The sequence below is a fragment of the Aotus nancymaae genome, unplaced genomic scaffold, assembly GCF_030222135.1.
Source record: "Aotus nancymaae isolate 86718 unplaced genomic scaffold, 86718_ANA_hifiasm-v0.15.2.pri h1tg000029l, whole genome shotgun sequence".
In the NCBI taxonomy this organism is placed as follows: Eukaryota; Metazoa; Chordata; class Mammalia; order Primates; family Aotidae; genus Aotus; species Aotus nancymaae.
Window position 1 is genome coordinate 71,770,826 of NW_026988442.1, and position 16,580 is coordinate 71,787,405.

Below are 16,580 nucleotides of genomic sequence, written 5' to 3' on the forward strand. Positions count from 1 at the left end.
GCCATTCTCTGGCCCTCTGCATAAGACACTCAGCAAATCTGTAAGGTATGGGATTCTGCCAACTCCCCACCTTCCCCAGGTCTGGCAGGAGACCCAATCCACTGGGTACAGCCCCATCCCCACCCGACCCCACATCTGGACAGACACACAGCAAATATGGAAACTGAAGCCTGATGGGCTGGGGCACATCTGGTTGTTGTTGGGTTGGAGTCGTCTTGCTGATGTCCTAAGATGGTCAGGCCTCACCCACCGTGTCTAGGTTGAGACCGTGTTTTTTAGATGATTCAGGTCACTCCAGGGCGAAGCATGATCCTGATCACACCGATGGAAAAGCAGGCTGGAGCCTCAGAAGAGCTGGCCCTGCACACTCAGGTACTTCCAGCTGTGAATCCAGGATCTGAACACCAGAGAGTAAGCAGGGAGCTCAGCCTGCAGCCCGCAGTTGTTCACAGCCATGAGGTCGCCAACTAGCAGGAAGGGGTAGGTCAGCATGCTCACTGCGATCCCCATCACGAGCTTGGTGCAGCTCTGGATGATCAGGGCCTGGCTGAGGCTGTCATCCACAAGGTGGATGAAGTGGGCCAGCAAGTTACAGCCCCACAAGAAAATCACATCACCCAGGAGGTGAGGGATTACTCTAACAAAGAATCCCAACAGGCCTTCCTCTGAAAATCTTCCCAAAGGATCTCAGCACACCAGTGTACTTGGACCCCCATCCCACAAACTGGACTATGCAACGCATTGAGATGACATGCAGGGGGTGGGCCAACATGTGGGACACGCACTGCGTCATCATCTCGTAGGAGGTCTCCTTCACAACTTTCTTCAGGGAAGTATTCATATCATCCTTGTTGGAAACCTGCTCGAGCTCATCTGGAGGGAAAACCTTCTTCATGCTACCCCGGGTCACAGTGGAGAGGGTGTTGGACATTAGCTGGGGGCTCAGGCCTTGGAACAGCCCTGGGTGTAAATTCTACCAAAAACACAGATATTTTCCCAAACATTACACATTTCTGCAGTGAAGGTATTAGCAACTATGTTGCTGTCCCCTCAGAACCTGCCAAGCCAGCTCCTCTCCCCTTTCTCCCTTTTTCTCTGCACTCCCAAGGAACTTTTGATTTAGCTGTCACTACCACTCTTTCTTTTCTTGAGACAGAGTCTCACTCTATAGCCCAGGCTGGAGTGCAGTGATGCCATCTCAGCTCACTGCAACCTCCACCTCCAGAGCACAAGTGATCCTCCTGCCTCAGCCTCCTGAATAACTGGAATTACAGACATGCTCCACCACACACAGCTAGTTTTTATATTTTTATTAGAGGTGGGGATTCACCATGTAGGCCAGGTTGGACTTGAACTCCTTATATCATGTGATCTGCCCACCTTGGCCTCCCAAAGTGCTGGATTACAGACTTGAGCAAGCACACAGCCTAGCACTCTTCTTTGGAAATCTGTTCATTTGAAACTTGTTTACATAGAGTTATTAAAATGCAATGATAGATATAATACAACTCAGTGCTATAAAGTGAAAATATTTGCTTTGGAGAATTAAAAAAATGATGATATAGAGGCCAGAGTGAATACAATCTATCAAGGGCAGCAGTCTGGGACTAATAGAGTTTCTTCAAGATGGTAGATCCTGCAGAAGCGGACTTCTGCTGTTAAAGGTGGGAAGCACTTTTATTCTAGTCTCTATACATTAAAATATGCAGAAATAATTTTAGAGCATTTTTAACGTAAAAATGATCCTTGGAATAAAAAATAGGGCATCTGAAGTCAGGAACAAAGAAAATAATTTAGATGACATTAAGAATGTGGTCCTGTAGTTCAGGAGTTAGCATTAGCTGTCTGGAAAGATATCATTAACTATGAAGAAAGATCTGTGGTTAAAAATGAAAACATTAGTAAATGACCTAGAAGCTATGCTTCTGTAACTCATACATGACCAAACATAGTATGAGTTTATCATGTGTGTATGTAGTTTCCCTGTTTTCTCTACAAATTCCTTTATTTATACATTATTTGTGAAATATCGCTTCAATTAGGTGATATAGAAATGACGAAATGCTATCTAGAAAACACTCTAATCGTGTCTATGTAAACATTGTTCTTTATGTATCTCTCAGTGTTTAGGATTTGATTGCTGTCTATTCCAGCTTGAATATTGCTGTTTACAGGTATAAATACATCTTTTTCTTGAGGCTTAACTGATTATTTTTTTGCTTGAAATGACCATTAGAATAGCATCCATGTGATCGGGCAGACACATTTAAAACCAACCCAATAGAAAGGAGTCTTGTGCACTTTTTAAAAATCAGAAGTGCAATCCTCGATGGCAGAAAAATGTGAAATATTACTTTAAATTACAGCCCTATTTTATTGTTACATAGTACAAGTGCTGTTCTGCACATAAAAGAAAGTCCATAATTATTATAATTGCTTGCCATCATCAGATGCTTTATAATCATTAGTTGCTATATGAATTATAAACATGTTGATGAACAGAATAGTCACCATTAACATCATGGTCAATGGTAGGTTTCTCATTTCTAATGAAGTTTTTTAAAAGGAAATTCACAAATTCCCTCATAGGAACTTGCTTTTTATTGGCCTCTTAAAATGTCTTGTAAATTCTATTATTAGAGGATAATGATAGCATGAGGGAAAAATAGATAGTCTGAGCAATGTGTACTTGAATAACTATAACCTGGGTAGTTGTGCCTAATGACAGGTTGTAAAATGGTCTTTGCATAGAATATTTCCTTTGATTATGTTGTTATTCCTCAGTTCACCAGGATAGAACAGGGGAAAAAAATCACCCTGGCATGTGATTTTCTAGTAAAAATCACTAGAGATGAGTTTTAATATTCCTTATATAGAAACTCTACACTCAGGAAAACAGTATTTTCCAGCACAAACCAAGTACAAATTTGTACTGAAAAAGCAGTTGGAAGATTGAATTATTATTACAGGTAGCTCATGTTAGAAGGCAATGGTATTTATGGAGCACTACCTATGTGCCAGGTGCAGTGTTAGGTAATGTATATAAATGATTATATTCAGTCATCTATTAACAGAAGAGGACACTGGAGCTTAGAGAAGTGAGGACAATGGCTGGGAGACCTGGCTGATTTGAACCCTGGCAATCTGACTCTGAAACTATACTCTGGTGACTCTCACAAATTACAAAACTTCAATTGCATTATTTATTTAAATATTTTACTTACTAAACATTTATGTATGACTTAATCTTTGTGGCAAACAACTTATAGATTATAGTTTATTAGTTTTTATATTTCTCGAGAACAGTGATTCTGTTAGGCATTTGTGTTTCCCATAATGACTTCCAATAACTCCTAGGTGTTCGGTAAATACATACGAAACATATGTAGGTAGATCCTGTATATATTCACTCCATTCCATAAGAGAAAAAATAAGAAAACATTTTTAGTTTCTATGAACAAACCTTTCTTATGAACTGTAGTTTTTCATTATATCTTGATGTTTTGCGAAAATAGTGTCTCAGCATTAAAAACTTAATGATTACTTAAATTCTTGGTTGGGTATTCATCATTAACTTCCTTTACCATCTACATTTACATAATTCCATGCACATTTCACCTTTAAAATCTATTAAATTCCATTTTAAGTTTTATTTTATTTTTGTTATTCATCCTCCATAAAAAATATTCTATCTTCATTTTGCTTTTCGTTTGGCAAGTTTTTTTTCTCTTAACCATTACTACTTTCTCCGTTATACATTTTATTGTTGTTGTGCTATGTCTTAAACAATGAACTTATTTAAATTCCCAGGATATTCTTGTGCAACATATTGTTCGCCTTTAATACTAATAAAGTAGTTTTATCTAAATGGATTCATTCACTTCTTCAATGGACATTTACTGTTGCCTTCTACATTCCAGGCACAGATTCTACATGCCATTGCTAGAATAGTGAAGAATATAAGCTGTTTTTCCTTTTCTAGCAAATAAATTAATAATAAATAAAATTTTATTGTCAATAATATATGCTATCTAAAAAAGCAATGTAGGGCAATAGAGAGCGGTGAAGAAAGAACATACTATTTGGTGCCGGGGAAAGACTTGTGTGAGAAGATAAAATTTTGGCAGAGACAAAAACTAAGTGAAGGATGGAACCATGCAAACATAAGAGAACGAACATTCTAGAAGAGAGAGCAACAGAGGCAAATGCCCTACAAAGGCACTGAGCTCCGAAGAACACTGGAGCTTTGGTGGAGTAAGCAGGGGAAGGCGGAGATAGGAGTTGGGAGAGGAAGACACGGGTCAGATCATAAAGGCTTTGAATTTTGCTCTACCTGTGATAGGAAGAAGATGAAAGATTTTGATTAAAGTTGTGATGAGGTTGCATTAACCTTTTAAAAGGATTATTTAGCTATTATATGCAGAATTGAGCTACTGGAGGGCAAGAATATATACAGGGAATGGTGGAGGAGATGAAAAGTCCTGAATTTGGCACACATTTTTTTAAGGTAGAAATGGTATCACTCTTACCAATTGGATGTGCAGAATAGGCAATTGTAAAAGATGCCATAATATAATTACACTGTCATATAAAACCCAAAGAATGGACCTTGATTTTGCATTAGAGAAACTATTAGAAGTACTTACTGACTTGCAAATACGGTGTTTAATGGCGGATAGAGATGTAAGTTGAGACAGAGAGTGCAGAACATTCCCAGTGACACTGGCTACTGTTGCTGAAGTAAGAGAGATGGCTGCAGGAAGGTGAAGCTGGGAAATTAGAAAAAGGGAAGCAATTTCAGGATCATGGCATTTCTTGTCACCAAAGACTAAACCATGGCAGGGAAGAAAGACAGCAAGAAGGAAAAGAAAGGAAAGTAATCCACCAGCCCCACATTCCATTCTCAATAAGCATCGCCAAGCATTCTTTGATATAGTCCTAATTACATTACTAATACTATTGTTTCTCAGTTACCAAAGGCTTTCTAAGTTCCCTGAATTAGCTTATGGATATACTCATAGTTACTAAACATTCTCTGTATAGGAAAATTCATGCTTAGTTTTGAAAAGCTTGCTTATGAACAAACTTTATAAACATAAGCTGTCTGTAAACCCAGGAACTTCAAACACTCATCTCACTCTGTGAAGTTGTTTTCTAGCACATTCATATTTACAAGCTATGGGTAGGACCCTAAAATAGAATTATACAGCATGGGAGAATTGGCTTCCCGCACTAAAATGGGAATAGAGCTTTCTTACACATGATTTACCTGTTTCCGTGATTGCAATTTTATTCAAACTGTAATGTTGAAAAGAGTGGTTTTATAGACCATTTAATATTACATTTGCTAATAACAAAGAAGCACCTAGTTTCCCCTAATCTCATATCCCACACAGGTTTCTGTCCCTAAAAGTAGGCCTTCCCCTACTATCCTCAACCATTTTTCTGGAAAATTGCTTTGAGAGTTTATTTTGGAATATAAATTATAACAAAGAACAAGGAACAGAAAAAAAATGAAAAGGAAACTCATATAAACACTCTTCTTTAATCATAAAAATGGTTGTGCTCTCCAAGAGCAAAGGATGCACAGGACTTCCATCAGAGACAGTTGTCACTGGAAGTAGGGAGCAGTAGGCTAAAAAGCCATGAATAAATGAATAAATACATACGTACAATATGAAAACAAGTAAAGGCTTTACATGGACAAATCACGATGATGTCATGATGTGAGGTATCTGCTTCTGAGGGTTAAACAATGACAAAAAATCATGGATTTTGATGGGGACATTAATAATGAAGTAAAAATATGTAAGTGTCTGTGGGAATGTTAACAATTTTGAGAGAGCAATTAGGTCTGGCAAAGGAGAAAATAATGTAGTTAGAGATAGGTACACAAAGGTAGCAAGGGCATTTTACATTTTTATTTTTTAAAATCTAAAACAAATACAGAAAAATGATAAGATTTGGCACCAGGATGGTGGGGTATATGAGTACTCACCATATAATTTTCTATGCTTTTCTGTACTATGATTTTAAAATATCATAATGAAAATTACAAGGAAATACTCTAAATTTGCTAAAAATAAATTTGAAAATCTGAAATAAAATAAGAACACAATGACATTAGCCAGTTAGTACCAGAGTTGATACTAAGCTTTGAAAGTTTAAATGCTTTTTTCCTAAGAAACAAATTTTTACTATTCCATGAAAGAGCTAATTTCAAGCAGAATTTTTACCTGCTTCCTGGCAGCCTAGAAATCCTTTCCATCTTTACTCCTTAGCCAGAAGAATCCACCTTGTACCCCATATGGTTAACATCCTACGCCCTCCACTTAACATTTCTAAAAGTTGCTAAGTGAGAGCTGCTTCATACATGTGTGTCCTCCCTCTACGATTCCTGGCTACTCACTGTTACGCATTTTATTTTAGTCTTACGCATAAGAGAGTAATGGGAAGAATATAGAATGCATTTAATTTGGACTTCAACTTGGTTTTTGCAATGTTCTTAAGATAAACTGTTAATTTTTTCTTTCAACAGAAATGAGACCTTTCTGTGCAAGTTGGACATGTTGATTAGGAAGCAGAAAAGAGAAAGAGAGCAATGCCAAGAAAAACATGCTATTTTAACATCAAGCAACACAAAGGAGGCATGAGGTTATTTCCAGCCTGAAGTGGAGGCTGCATTTAGAGCAACACTCTTGGAGCCAGATTTTTTTTTAAAAAAATTAAAGTGACATTCATATAACATAAAATTAATCATTTTAAAGTGAACAATTCAATGCTATTTAGTATTGAATTAACAATGTTTTGCAACCACACTTCTATCAAGTTCCAAAACATATTATAACTTAAAAAGAAAACCTGTTCCCATTAAGCAATCCTTCTCCATTTTTCTCTCCCCTCAGCCCCTGCCAAACATCAGTCTGCTTCCCAGGGAACGAGCTATTCTAGGTATAAATGGAATAATATAATATGTGACATCTTATTTCAGGCTTCCTCCACTTAGCAGAATGTTTTGGACATTTATTCATGTTGTAGCAAGTGTCAAGACTTCATTCCATTTTGGGACTCCATAAAATTCCATTGTATGTATATACTACAGTTTTTCTTTTCATTCATACTCTGAAACTTGATTTTGCCTTAAAGAAACAAACACCTGGTAATGGATGCATATTCATCGTCAGCCTTAATAATAAGGACTTACTAAGATTCTAGTTCCTCAAATAGAGCCAACTGATCCAAGTGATTTTCCGTCAACCTCTACAAATGTTCTCAACCACTTTATTTTTCTCATAGGTATCAAATATGATCTCTTCTGCCATCCTCAACATAGGTAATGCCCGGTAATTATTGTTTTTGTCAATCTATATAAAACACTCAGGGTTGTGCTTCAGAGAAATTTCCTACATATCTAACAGGATTTCATTTCTTCCTGTTTTCTTAATTTGTTATTTTCAGTATTGAAGAGTAAGTTGGTATTAAGATGCCAAAGAATAAAAAATATCAGCAATAACTAAAATGTTTTAGGATTTACACTTTCAATCCCTTAAACATTTATTTTCTTTGTCCTCTCATGGCTTATATTTGCAGTCTTGGAACATGATCAGAGATGAATATTGATTTTTTTTACCTTTATATATATATTTTAACCTTTATATATCTGTAGTTCATTTCATGCTTAACTTCATACCCTGGTGTCGGAAATAACCCAGGAATTATTATTTGTGGGAAAACAACTTGTCTCTTTGCTGTGAAATCCAGTTGAATTTGAGATAAATACTACTATGATATAGTCACCTTCTATTTGTCACTGATTCTCTTGCACGGCAATCATTTTCTTCTCTTTCAAATTAAAAAAAAAAAAAAAATAGATGTGAGATCTTTCCCAAAGGGATGCTACTGCAATTTAAATGTTTTAAAAAAGTTTTTACATTAAAACAACATGAGAAAATATTGGTTTTAACAATGGCAAAACCTTTTCTTATTACATAGTTTGTGATTTTATGAATGTTGCCAAGTCACTAAAGAGGAGATTGAGATTTAGATTTAACTATTATTATGATTCTCTGTTTGAGAATCATTCTGAAATATATTTAACAACAGTTAAGTAAACATATAATGAGACTAGTATTTAACAGAAATACAATTTAGGTACTTCCTAAAATCCTCTCAAAGCCTAAAAATCAGTAAATATCAAACTATATCATTTCGTAAATGAGAATTAGAAGATACGAAATATGAATAGTCTTCGAAAAAACAAAAATTTAGAACTATTTTCACTTTTACATTTGAATTTGAATTTTTTCTCCTTTCTTTCAGTAAAGTGAAAGTGTAAGATCTTTACAACAAAGAAAAATATGGTTTTATGGGCTTCAGACAAAGAACTCAAGAGGTTACAGGGGTAGTGAAATAGAGCTAAGCTGTGAAGAGAAGATTACTGAATCTTTCTAGCAGCAGACACGACTTTCAAAACCAAAATTCTCTTCCTCCACTTCATTTTGCATAGAATTAATCACAAACATATATATATATATATACACACACACACACCCACCCATGCACACAGCATACACACTCCACACCCTACACACAACACCCCCACACACCCACAAACACATGCACATACACAAACTCTGATCTATTGATTCAAAAGTTATCCAAATATACCATTCAGTATTTCGATGAGAACTGCAACTATAGTTTCCTCATAGTCTTTCCCAGTGATGAATGGAGATCATTATCTCCCAATTCATAGTTTTTATAAATCAATATTTATGTAGTGCCAACAGGCATGGCATGAGGTCTGGTTCTTTAGAAATACTGATTTAACAAAGACGTCCATTCCTGCCCTCTGTAAATTTGCAATTTAAAAGAACACATAAGAGACAGTGAAGATTTGATTATGAATTTTCAGAGCAGTTTGACACTAAAAACTAAGGGTACATGTTTGTAATTTGCAGCAAAAGCACGCTCGCATCCTATCATTAAATACCCCCCAATTACTCTCAGGGTTTCCAGCTACCGTGCTGCTAAATAAAACAGGACTCACCCTCAGTTTCTAATAAGAGTTAATAAATACAACAAATTTAGGATACAGAAAGTATTCATTATAGAACAAGAGGATGTATTCCCTATTGCATTTATAGGTGGAAACAGCATAGGATTTTTAACTGCATCAACTAGTAGAATTAAAATTTTAGTAAAACCAAACTTAAGAATTCAGGTAAATAATTAAACAAACACAAATAATTGGACAAAGAAAGCTGATGTACTAATCAAGGATAAATGCACACAGAAGAGCCCGAAGAAGGCAAATATCATATTTTCTGTCATCACCTAAGAAATCCATTATATTCAAAGCCTTTTATTGCCTTCAGGATGGAGAAGCCATGTACCACATATGGCCAGTGAGTACCTGGGAGCAGAGCCAGCAGCAGTGACTGTGAGGTTGGGTACACTCCACGGGGTAGGGATTTCTTGGCCACCGATGCTTACTGATAGTCAAAAGACTAGAAAGTGCATTTTGTTTGGGGTTAGGGAAGATAAAATAAAGACAAGGAAAGAACTACTTTAATTATGTTGTATTTTTTAAATTTTAAAATATGAATTTGAAGAATTTTGAGGTAGCACATTTTTTGCTTGTAGCAGATATCAGGAATCCAGTGGTGGGCAGGAATCCAGTGTGGAACCAGGATAAGGTGCTTTTCCTGTTGGAGAATTGAGCAGTAAAAATAATCCACAGTAGTCACAGGATGTCCCAGCAGCAATCCTCATGGCTGGCTCTGTTTCCTGATTAGTGAAGCCTTGAAGACACCATGATACTCTGGAGCAGAACACATCCTCTGCTGCTCCCAAAACCCATGGAATACCTCCCCCTACACCTCCATGTCCACTCTAAACTCCTCTAAGCACAAATTACTCCTGTGCAGGACAGGACACTTCCCAGTAGCTCTGTACACCTGGTAGATTCTTTCTCCAAGGTAGTCCAGGTTCATTTTACTTTTAAACATTTTGCAGCAATTTATATTTCTTGGACACCAACAACTGTCACCAAAGGCTATTGCTATAACTGATATTTTTTGAGCACCTACTTTGTGCCAAATATTGTTCTAGGAACTGAAGGTACAGCAATAGGCAAAATAGACAAGAATTCATATTCCTTTAGAGTTTAAAATATAGTAGGAGTAGGTAAATGATAATTAAATGAATACCTACACATGTCAGATGTTATTCAATTCTGTGAAAAAGAGAGATAAAACAGGAGAGAAGGACAGTCTGTCTGTGGAGAATGTTACTTTAAATTGGGTTGTTGGAAAAGGTTCTCCAAAGTAGATGTTTTTAGAACAAAGGCTAGTGGTTTCAAGAGAGTGAACCAAGCTAACTTCTGGGGGGAAAAGCATAATGATATGGGACAAAGGGTATAAATAAATCAATCTTGGTGGCCTTCTACCAGAGACCAAGGAGGGTGGGAGGAATGTGATTCTTACCAGGAATGCACACAACTGCTCCCTCTCATAAAGTTGTAACAGGAACTTAGCTTTCTTGCCACAGTGGCCCATCTGAACAACTCAATAGGCATGACTGCTCTCCTGCGGCCTCACAGAGGCTCCCTAACCCAGGCTGTCTTCACCACCTCCTGTCTTTCTTACCTCTCTCTTCATTTCCCACCTGTACATCATCAAGGATAATGAAAGGGATGGAGTGAAAATAAAATACCTCAGTCAGAGACTACTATTATGGAAGAAATTGATATAACATCCTAAAGATATTTAAAAAAAATGATCTGAATGATGCAGCCGAAATAGCTTAATTGGTCATTACAGAGTTTCTCAAAAATAATAAAGAATAGCCTACAAGTGACAGCATTTATTTATTCACTCATTTTTTTTCTTTCAAATATATTTGATGACCTCCTCCTGCAAGTCAAGCAGTTTTTCAGGCATTAGGAAGAAAATGGTGAGCACAAAATTACATTCTTCTTGTTTTCATGGAGTTTAATGTCATATGAGTGAAACAAACATAAAATGAAGAAACACACTGAGATTTTGATGCAGAAGAAAGGCAGTATGGTCTTTTGAAAACAAATAACCAAAGAATCTGATCTAGTTCAAGGAGTCTAGGAAACATCTTGCCACAAAGTAATTACTCAATCAAGAGCCAAAAAATGCTGAGAGTTAACTAGACTGAGATTGGAATTGTAGAAGAAAACCAAAGTGAGATAAAAGCAGTAAGAACATAGGGGCATTTGAACCCCAGAGAAGAGTGTAAAGACAAATAGAATATTGGCATGTCATAGGAGGGTACAGAGAGGTATTGGCTTGAGACTAATGCCTATAATAGCTAACTTTCATTGGTTTATTAAGCACTCATTGACAGATATTGTGCTAAATGTTTTTACATTTTATTTTTTATTTAATAATGACAAAATCTATGAGGAGGTATAATTACTTTTTCCATTTTGAGTATAGTGAAACTACATCTGTGAAATGTTAGGAAATGTGCGTATAGTCTCAGCTACTAAATGGCAATGCCCAAATTAGAAACTGTAAAGCGTGTCTCTAGAATCAATAGTCCAGGGTAGACAGGGAGCACTGGGAGGTCAGAGAAGCATGAGCTCATTCCGTTGTGGAGTTCCAAGAACTGGCCATTGCTTGACTAAAACTTCCTGTATTTGCATTTGAGAGGAACTTTTCCACCTGAAACTGTGTACTACCTCCTGTGAAAGGTGAAACTGGAAGGATGAAATACAAGGAATTGACGACATATTAGTTGAGTGTATACTCTCATTCTCCATCTTCTTACCAAAGAGAGATTCCTGGTGATCAGCAAAAAAAGACATACAATATTTTTCCATGCTATAATGTTTCTTTGACAACTCTGGATTCTGTGGATTTCAAGGATACCAACAGAGACATTGCTGGCATCTTGGTCTCTAGCCTTTTTCCCCATGACAATTCACTTCCTTCCCTGAAACAGTCAATTCCACTCAGCTGATAGAGTAACTGAGGAAGGCCTCTGAGAGGCTGTGAGAAGACAAAGGAGTGGATGCAGCTGGTGGCTTCAGATGTCACCCCTTCATATGATGGTCTGCTGTGAGCCCTGCAGCTGGTTAACACACCCCAGCTTTCATGACCTTACTTTGTGGGAAATCGATCTAGAGACACCCTCAATGTGTCCTGAAGAGAATATATATAAAGCATGTGTTATGTGTCCCAACACAGCAAAGAAATTCAGTGCACCAGATTCTCCAGATAAGTGACACAATTCACTGCAGGGGTGGTTGCTAAACTGTTCTGCCTCTTTCCGAGAAATTCACAACAGAATGAGGAGAAAAGAAGCCTTATGTGTGGCTTCTAAAATCTCCAGGGGTGATTTGACAGTCTACATTGACAATTGCTATGACTGGCCCGGGTCTCAGTTCAAACTTCTACTGTGTAGGAGATCCTGACGCCCTAGTAATGAGGTACTAACCAGGCAGAAGTACCCTGAGGACTCTGAGGTGAGCCGTCGGTGTTCACGGTTCTCCTCACTGTGTATGGTTCTTTCTTTTCATAGAGGCTCCACTTCCCCAGATACTACCAGGCATTTTTCTTATTGATCTCACCCTTTTTCATGATGCAGTTTCTTTACTGAAGCAGTAGTTAACATTAAACACTTGTACTTTTACATCAGCATTTCATTTAAAAATAATTAAACAAGGAAATGATCAATGTTATAAACCTCAGTCATTTTGCAATGAGTAAGAAAACATGTTTGACTTTTAAAGTTTAGAGAAAATAATTTGAGTGATTAAAATCATTTTCCAATATTATATTGGTGAAAACATTTAATTATGTGCTTTCTCAGCTTGGATAAATAAATGAAGTCAGATTAAATGCAAATCAAAGAGTGAAAATAAATAATTACTGTGCAGCATTTTTTTGTTTGGGAATGGGGGCAAACTTTTTCTGTTCAACTGCTGGAGGAAAAGAAAGAATTGTTGCTATGAAGTTTATATGATTTCAAATTCTGCATCAGCCGGGAGTTATTCCAAGTTTAGCAGAACACATTTTTGCACCTAGTGCTCAAAACCTATCAATAGGAGCACATTGCTACCTGAGATTCATTACGAGTCAGTTTCACTGCATGGAGAGCACATGCTTTGGAAAAGAGAAAGTCTGCTTGACTGACAAATTACATTATTAAGTATTCTAAAACAAAAACAGAAAAGTAAAAAGCAAAAAACAAAACAAATAAACAAATAATTGCAATGCGTTCCTCTGAGGACCAGTGTCACAAGATTTGACATATAGAAGTAGGGTTTTTGTTGTTGTTGTTTATTTTTTAATTTTACTCGTGATTTTTTTTTTTTTTTTTTTGAGACGGAGTTTTGCTCTTGTTACCCAGGCTGGAGTGCAATGGCGCGATCTCGGCTCACAGCAACCTCCGCCTCCTGGGTTCAGGCAATTCTCCTGCCTCAGCCTCCTGAGTAGCTGGGATTACAGGCATGCGCCACCATGTCCAGCTAATTTTTTGTATTTTTAGTAGAGACGGGGTTTCACAGGATGGTCTTGATCTCTTGACATTGTGATCCACCCGCCTCGGCCTCCCAAAGTGCTGGGATTACAGGAGTGAGCCACCGCGCCCGGCCTCGTGATACTTTTTTTAAAAAAATTTTACTTATGAGCCCAGTCTCAGTTAAAAGCTAATCCAGCTTTGTATGTGTGTTATGTAGTTAAAGTTAAAATAAATAACACATTTTAACACTTCATTACATAAACAGACAGAAAGTTAGCAAAACTTTCTCTAACCAGTGTGATGATGAACTGTAAATTTCCAGTGGACGTTGAGGGCTCCACTTAATCATCAACCAAATTGAGAAATGGTCACAATCCATGGTATTACACAAAACAAACAGAACAGACATGCTTCTTTGAAAGAAGATGCCTTGCTACCCTCTGGTCCCGGTTTGTAGTCAGAATTGTAGTCTCGGCCCAGCCGCTGTGGACTCCCACACAGCCTTCAACTTCCAAGAAAAGAGAGAGTTGTCGCTTTTCTTCCCAAACCTCAGTAATTTCAGTGCTGGCTTTATTCCAATGCTTTGACTGTCAGGGTGTTCCAAGATTTTTGCAGTCCTCAAAACTCATTTCAGAAAGCCCCTTCAGGAGATATCCTGGCAGGAAGTCTGGTCTAGGCATCAAAATATTGCCATGCAACTCAAGTTTTACTGCCATTGTTCCTATAACAGGAAACTCTTATATGCTTATTCTGCATCCTATCAGGGTGGAAATGTTGAAAGTATGTTTGGCAGAATCATATCAACAGCTTTTAATGGCATGCTCAAAATAAGTGTTGGCCCAGCGTCAAATCTCTCCGGCCCTACTCCTACCCACTCAGTTACCTCTCACAAATTATCTGAATTCATTATGAAAGATTGAGAGAGAAAACAAACATAAAATAAATAAATAGTACCCAGAAGTATTTTTGCTCTGTTTTCCATAAGTGAGATTTTGATTTTATTTTGGTTTGGTGGAATCCAACAAATAGGGCTCTGAGTTATTTGTTCATGAGAAGAGGCTGGTATTCACAGTCACGTGCAACGTGCTCCTCTCCGCCTTTTTCTGAGCTTTCCATTTGAAGATGGATTCTAAGGGATGATGTTGACTGTGGATATTTCTCTTGGGTCTTTAATCCAGGTTTGTGATACTTTTGCTGGTCTTGATTCTTACAAATTTCGTGTTATCCATTTAATATTTAGTTCTCAGTATCTTTCTGTTGTAAAGAGTAAGTGGCTCCACGAATTTGCTATGCTTAAAACAGTTCACACATTGAGTCTGGGATAAGCATTTGATTTTATCATTAGTACCAATCATGTTTATTGTAGATTCACTACTCCTCCTTCATTTGTGCTCATTTTCTTAAGTGGCCCTCACCTTAAACTCTATAAACTTTTGTGCGTACTCAGGCCAGTTGTGAAGATTCTCTAATTACGTATTAGCAGATGAGAATAATTTGGGTGTTCCTTTCCCTGGAGGTATTGGCATTGAAAATATTCCATGTCAGGACTGCTTAAGTCCTAATATTAGATCCATCCACTCCATCTATTCTAAAGACTGGATTTGTTTCACGCATAAAAGGATTTGACTGCTTGGACCAGTAAATTCACTTACAGTACATAGACAACCTTATAAAGTTTTCTGGTTGGAATTTATGTGTTGTCTTACTCTGTTGAGCAGTCATAATTTTAAGACACAAAATCACAACTCTCAAGGTTGAATAATCACTGGTGGTGCCCTGATGAGCCAAAATGTCACAATAAGGCTAAATAACATATGCTTTTGACCCAGCTGTCAGGTGTTATTAATAGGCTGACTTAAAATATGAAAGCAGTAGGGGTGTCATCGACATTTTGAGGCCCATATGCCTAATGCAGTGAAACACCTGCCATGGCTGGTTTCTGGTTCCAAGCAAAGTAAATCAGCCTACGTTTTCCCCAACAGTGAAAACTGTATCAACATGTACTCAGAACATTACCCTGTGCCATAACCCTCAGGCTATCACCTCTTCACTCCAAACTGCTTGTGATCCAAGGTAAAACAACTGTTTCTTCACACACACCTCTGGAGCAAACTGTCTAGTGTGTATTCCCTTGCTGTGTGTGTGTGTGTGTGTCTGTGTGTGTGGTATGGTGTGTGCTTGCATGTGTTGAAAAAGAAAAAGAGAATGAGAACTAGCCTCTTTATGTTTTGTTATCCCCAGAGTTTATGAAGTTTAGGTAGAAAGTCTGTGCACTTACAAAATAGACACAAAGAGGGATTTGGAAGATCCTATTTAAAAATATTAAATTGTGTTAACAATTAGATCTATCAGAAAGTAACTCAAACTGTTATTTGTTGATCCTTAGCACTTCTATATAGAGAATAATGGGAGAATTTTTCTTATGACAGGATAAAGTATACTCTTTCAGAAGAGTCTGAAAGTTCACCTTTATTCAGATTCTTTGGGTGATAGTCTAAAGTCATTTCGGCTGGGCGTGGTGACTTATGCCTGTAATCCCAGCACTTTGGGAGGCTGAGGCAGGCGGATCCTGAGGTCAGGAGATCAAAACCATCCTGGCTAACACAGTGAAACCCTATCTCTTTTTTTAAAAAAAAAATACAAAAAAAAAAAATTAGTTGGGTATGGTGGCATGTACCTGTAATCCCAGCTACTTAGAAGGCTGAGGCAAGAGAATTACTTCAACCCAGGAGGTGGAGGTTGCAGTGAGCCAAGATCATGCACTGCATTCCAGCCTGGGCGACAGAGGCAGTCTCCACCTCAAAAAAAGATAAATCAATAAATAAAAAGTCATTTAATTTTATATGGCTTTATTTAAAAGGGAACTATTCAAGTTTTTGGTCATTCTGCAGGGAAATTCACTGAGAGTCATTATGGTAGGGCTGAGCAGATGGGAGTTTTACCAAGATTTGCTTAATTTGAACAAGCTAAAAGCACTTGCTTGGCTTTTGACTTGAATTGATTTTCTTGCTTTTTAAATACAATCTCAGTAATTATGTCATTTTAGCAACAATCTATGATTTCTTGTGCATGCTGTCTGGGGA

The 16,580-nt window shown here is 37.4% G+C and overlaps 1 long non-coding RNA gene and 1 pseudogene across 1 annotated transcript in view; both read right to left on the reverse strand.

Annotated features, from left to right (window-relative positions):
• Positions 1 to 289: 289 nt before the first annotated feature.
• LOC105723644 (mitochondrial carrier homolog 1-like) lies at positions 290 to 931 on the reverse strand (annotated as a pseudogene).
• A 3,720-nt stretch (positions 932 to 4,651) lies between these two features.
• Positions 4,652 to 16,580, reverse strand: part of LOC135276943 (uncharacterized) — a 58,280-nt gene continuing 46,351 nt past the window's right edge. Inside the window, exon 4 of the long non-coding RNA XR_010344501.1 lies at positions 4,652 to 4,769. This is a non-coding gene — a long non-coding RNA (uncharacterized LOC135276943). The remainder of the gene's footprint in view (positions 4,770 to 16,580) is intronic.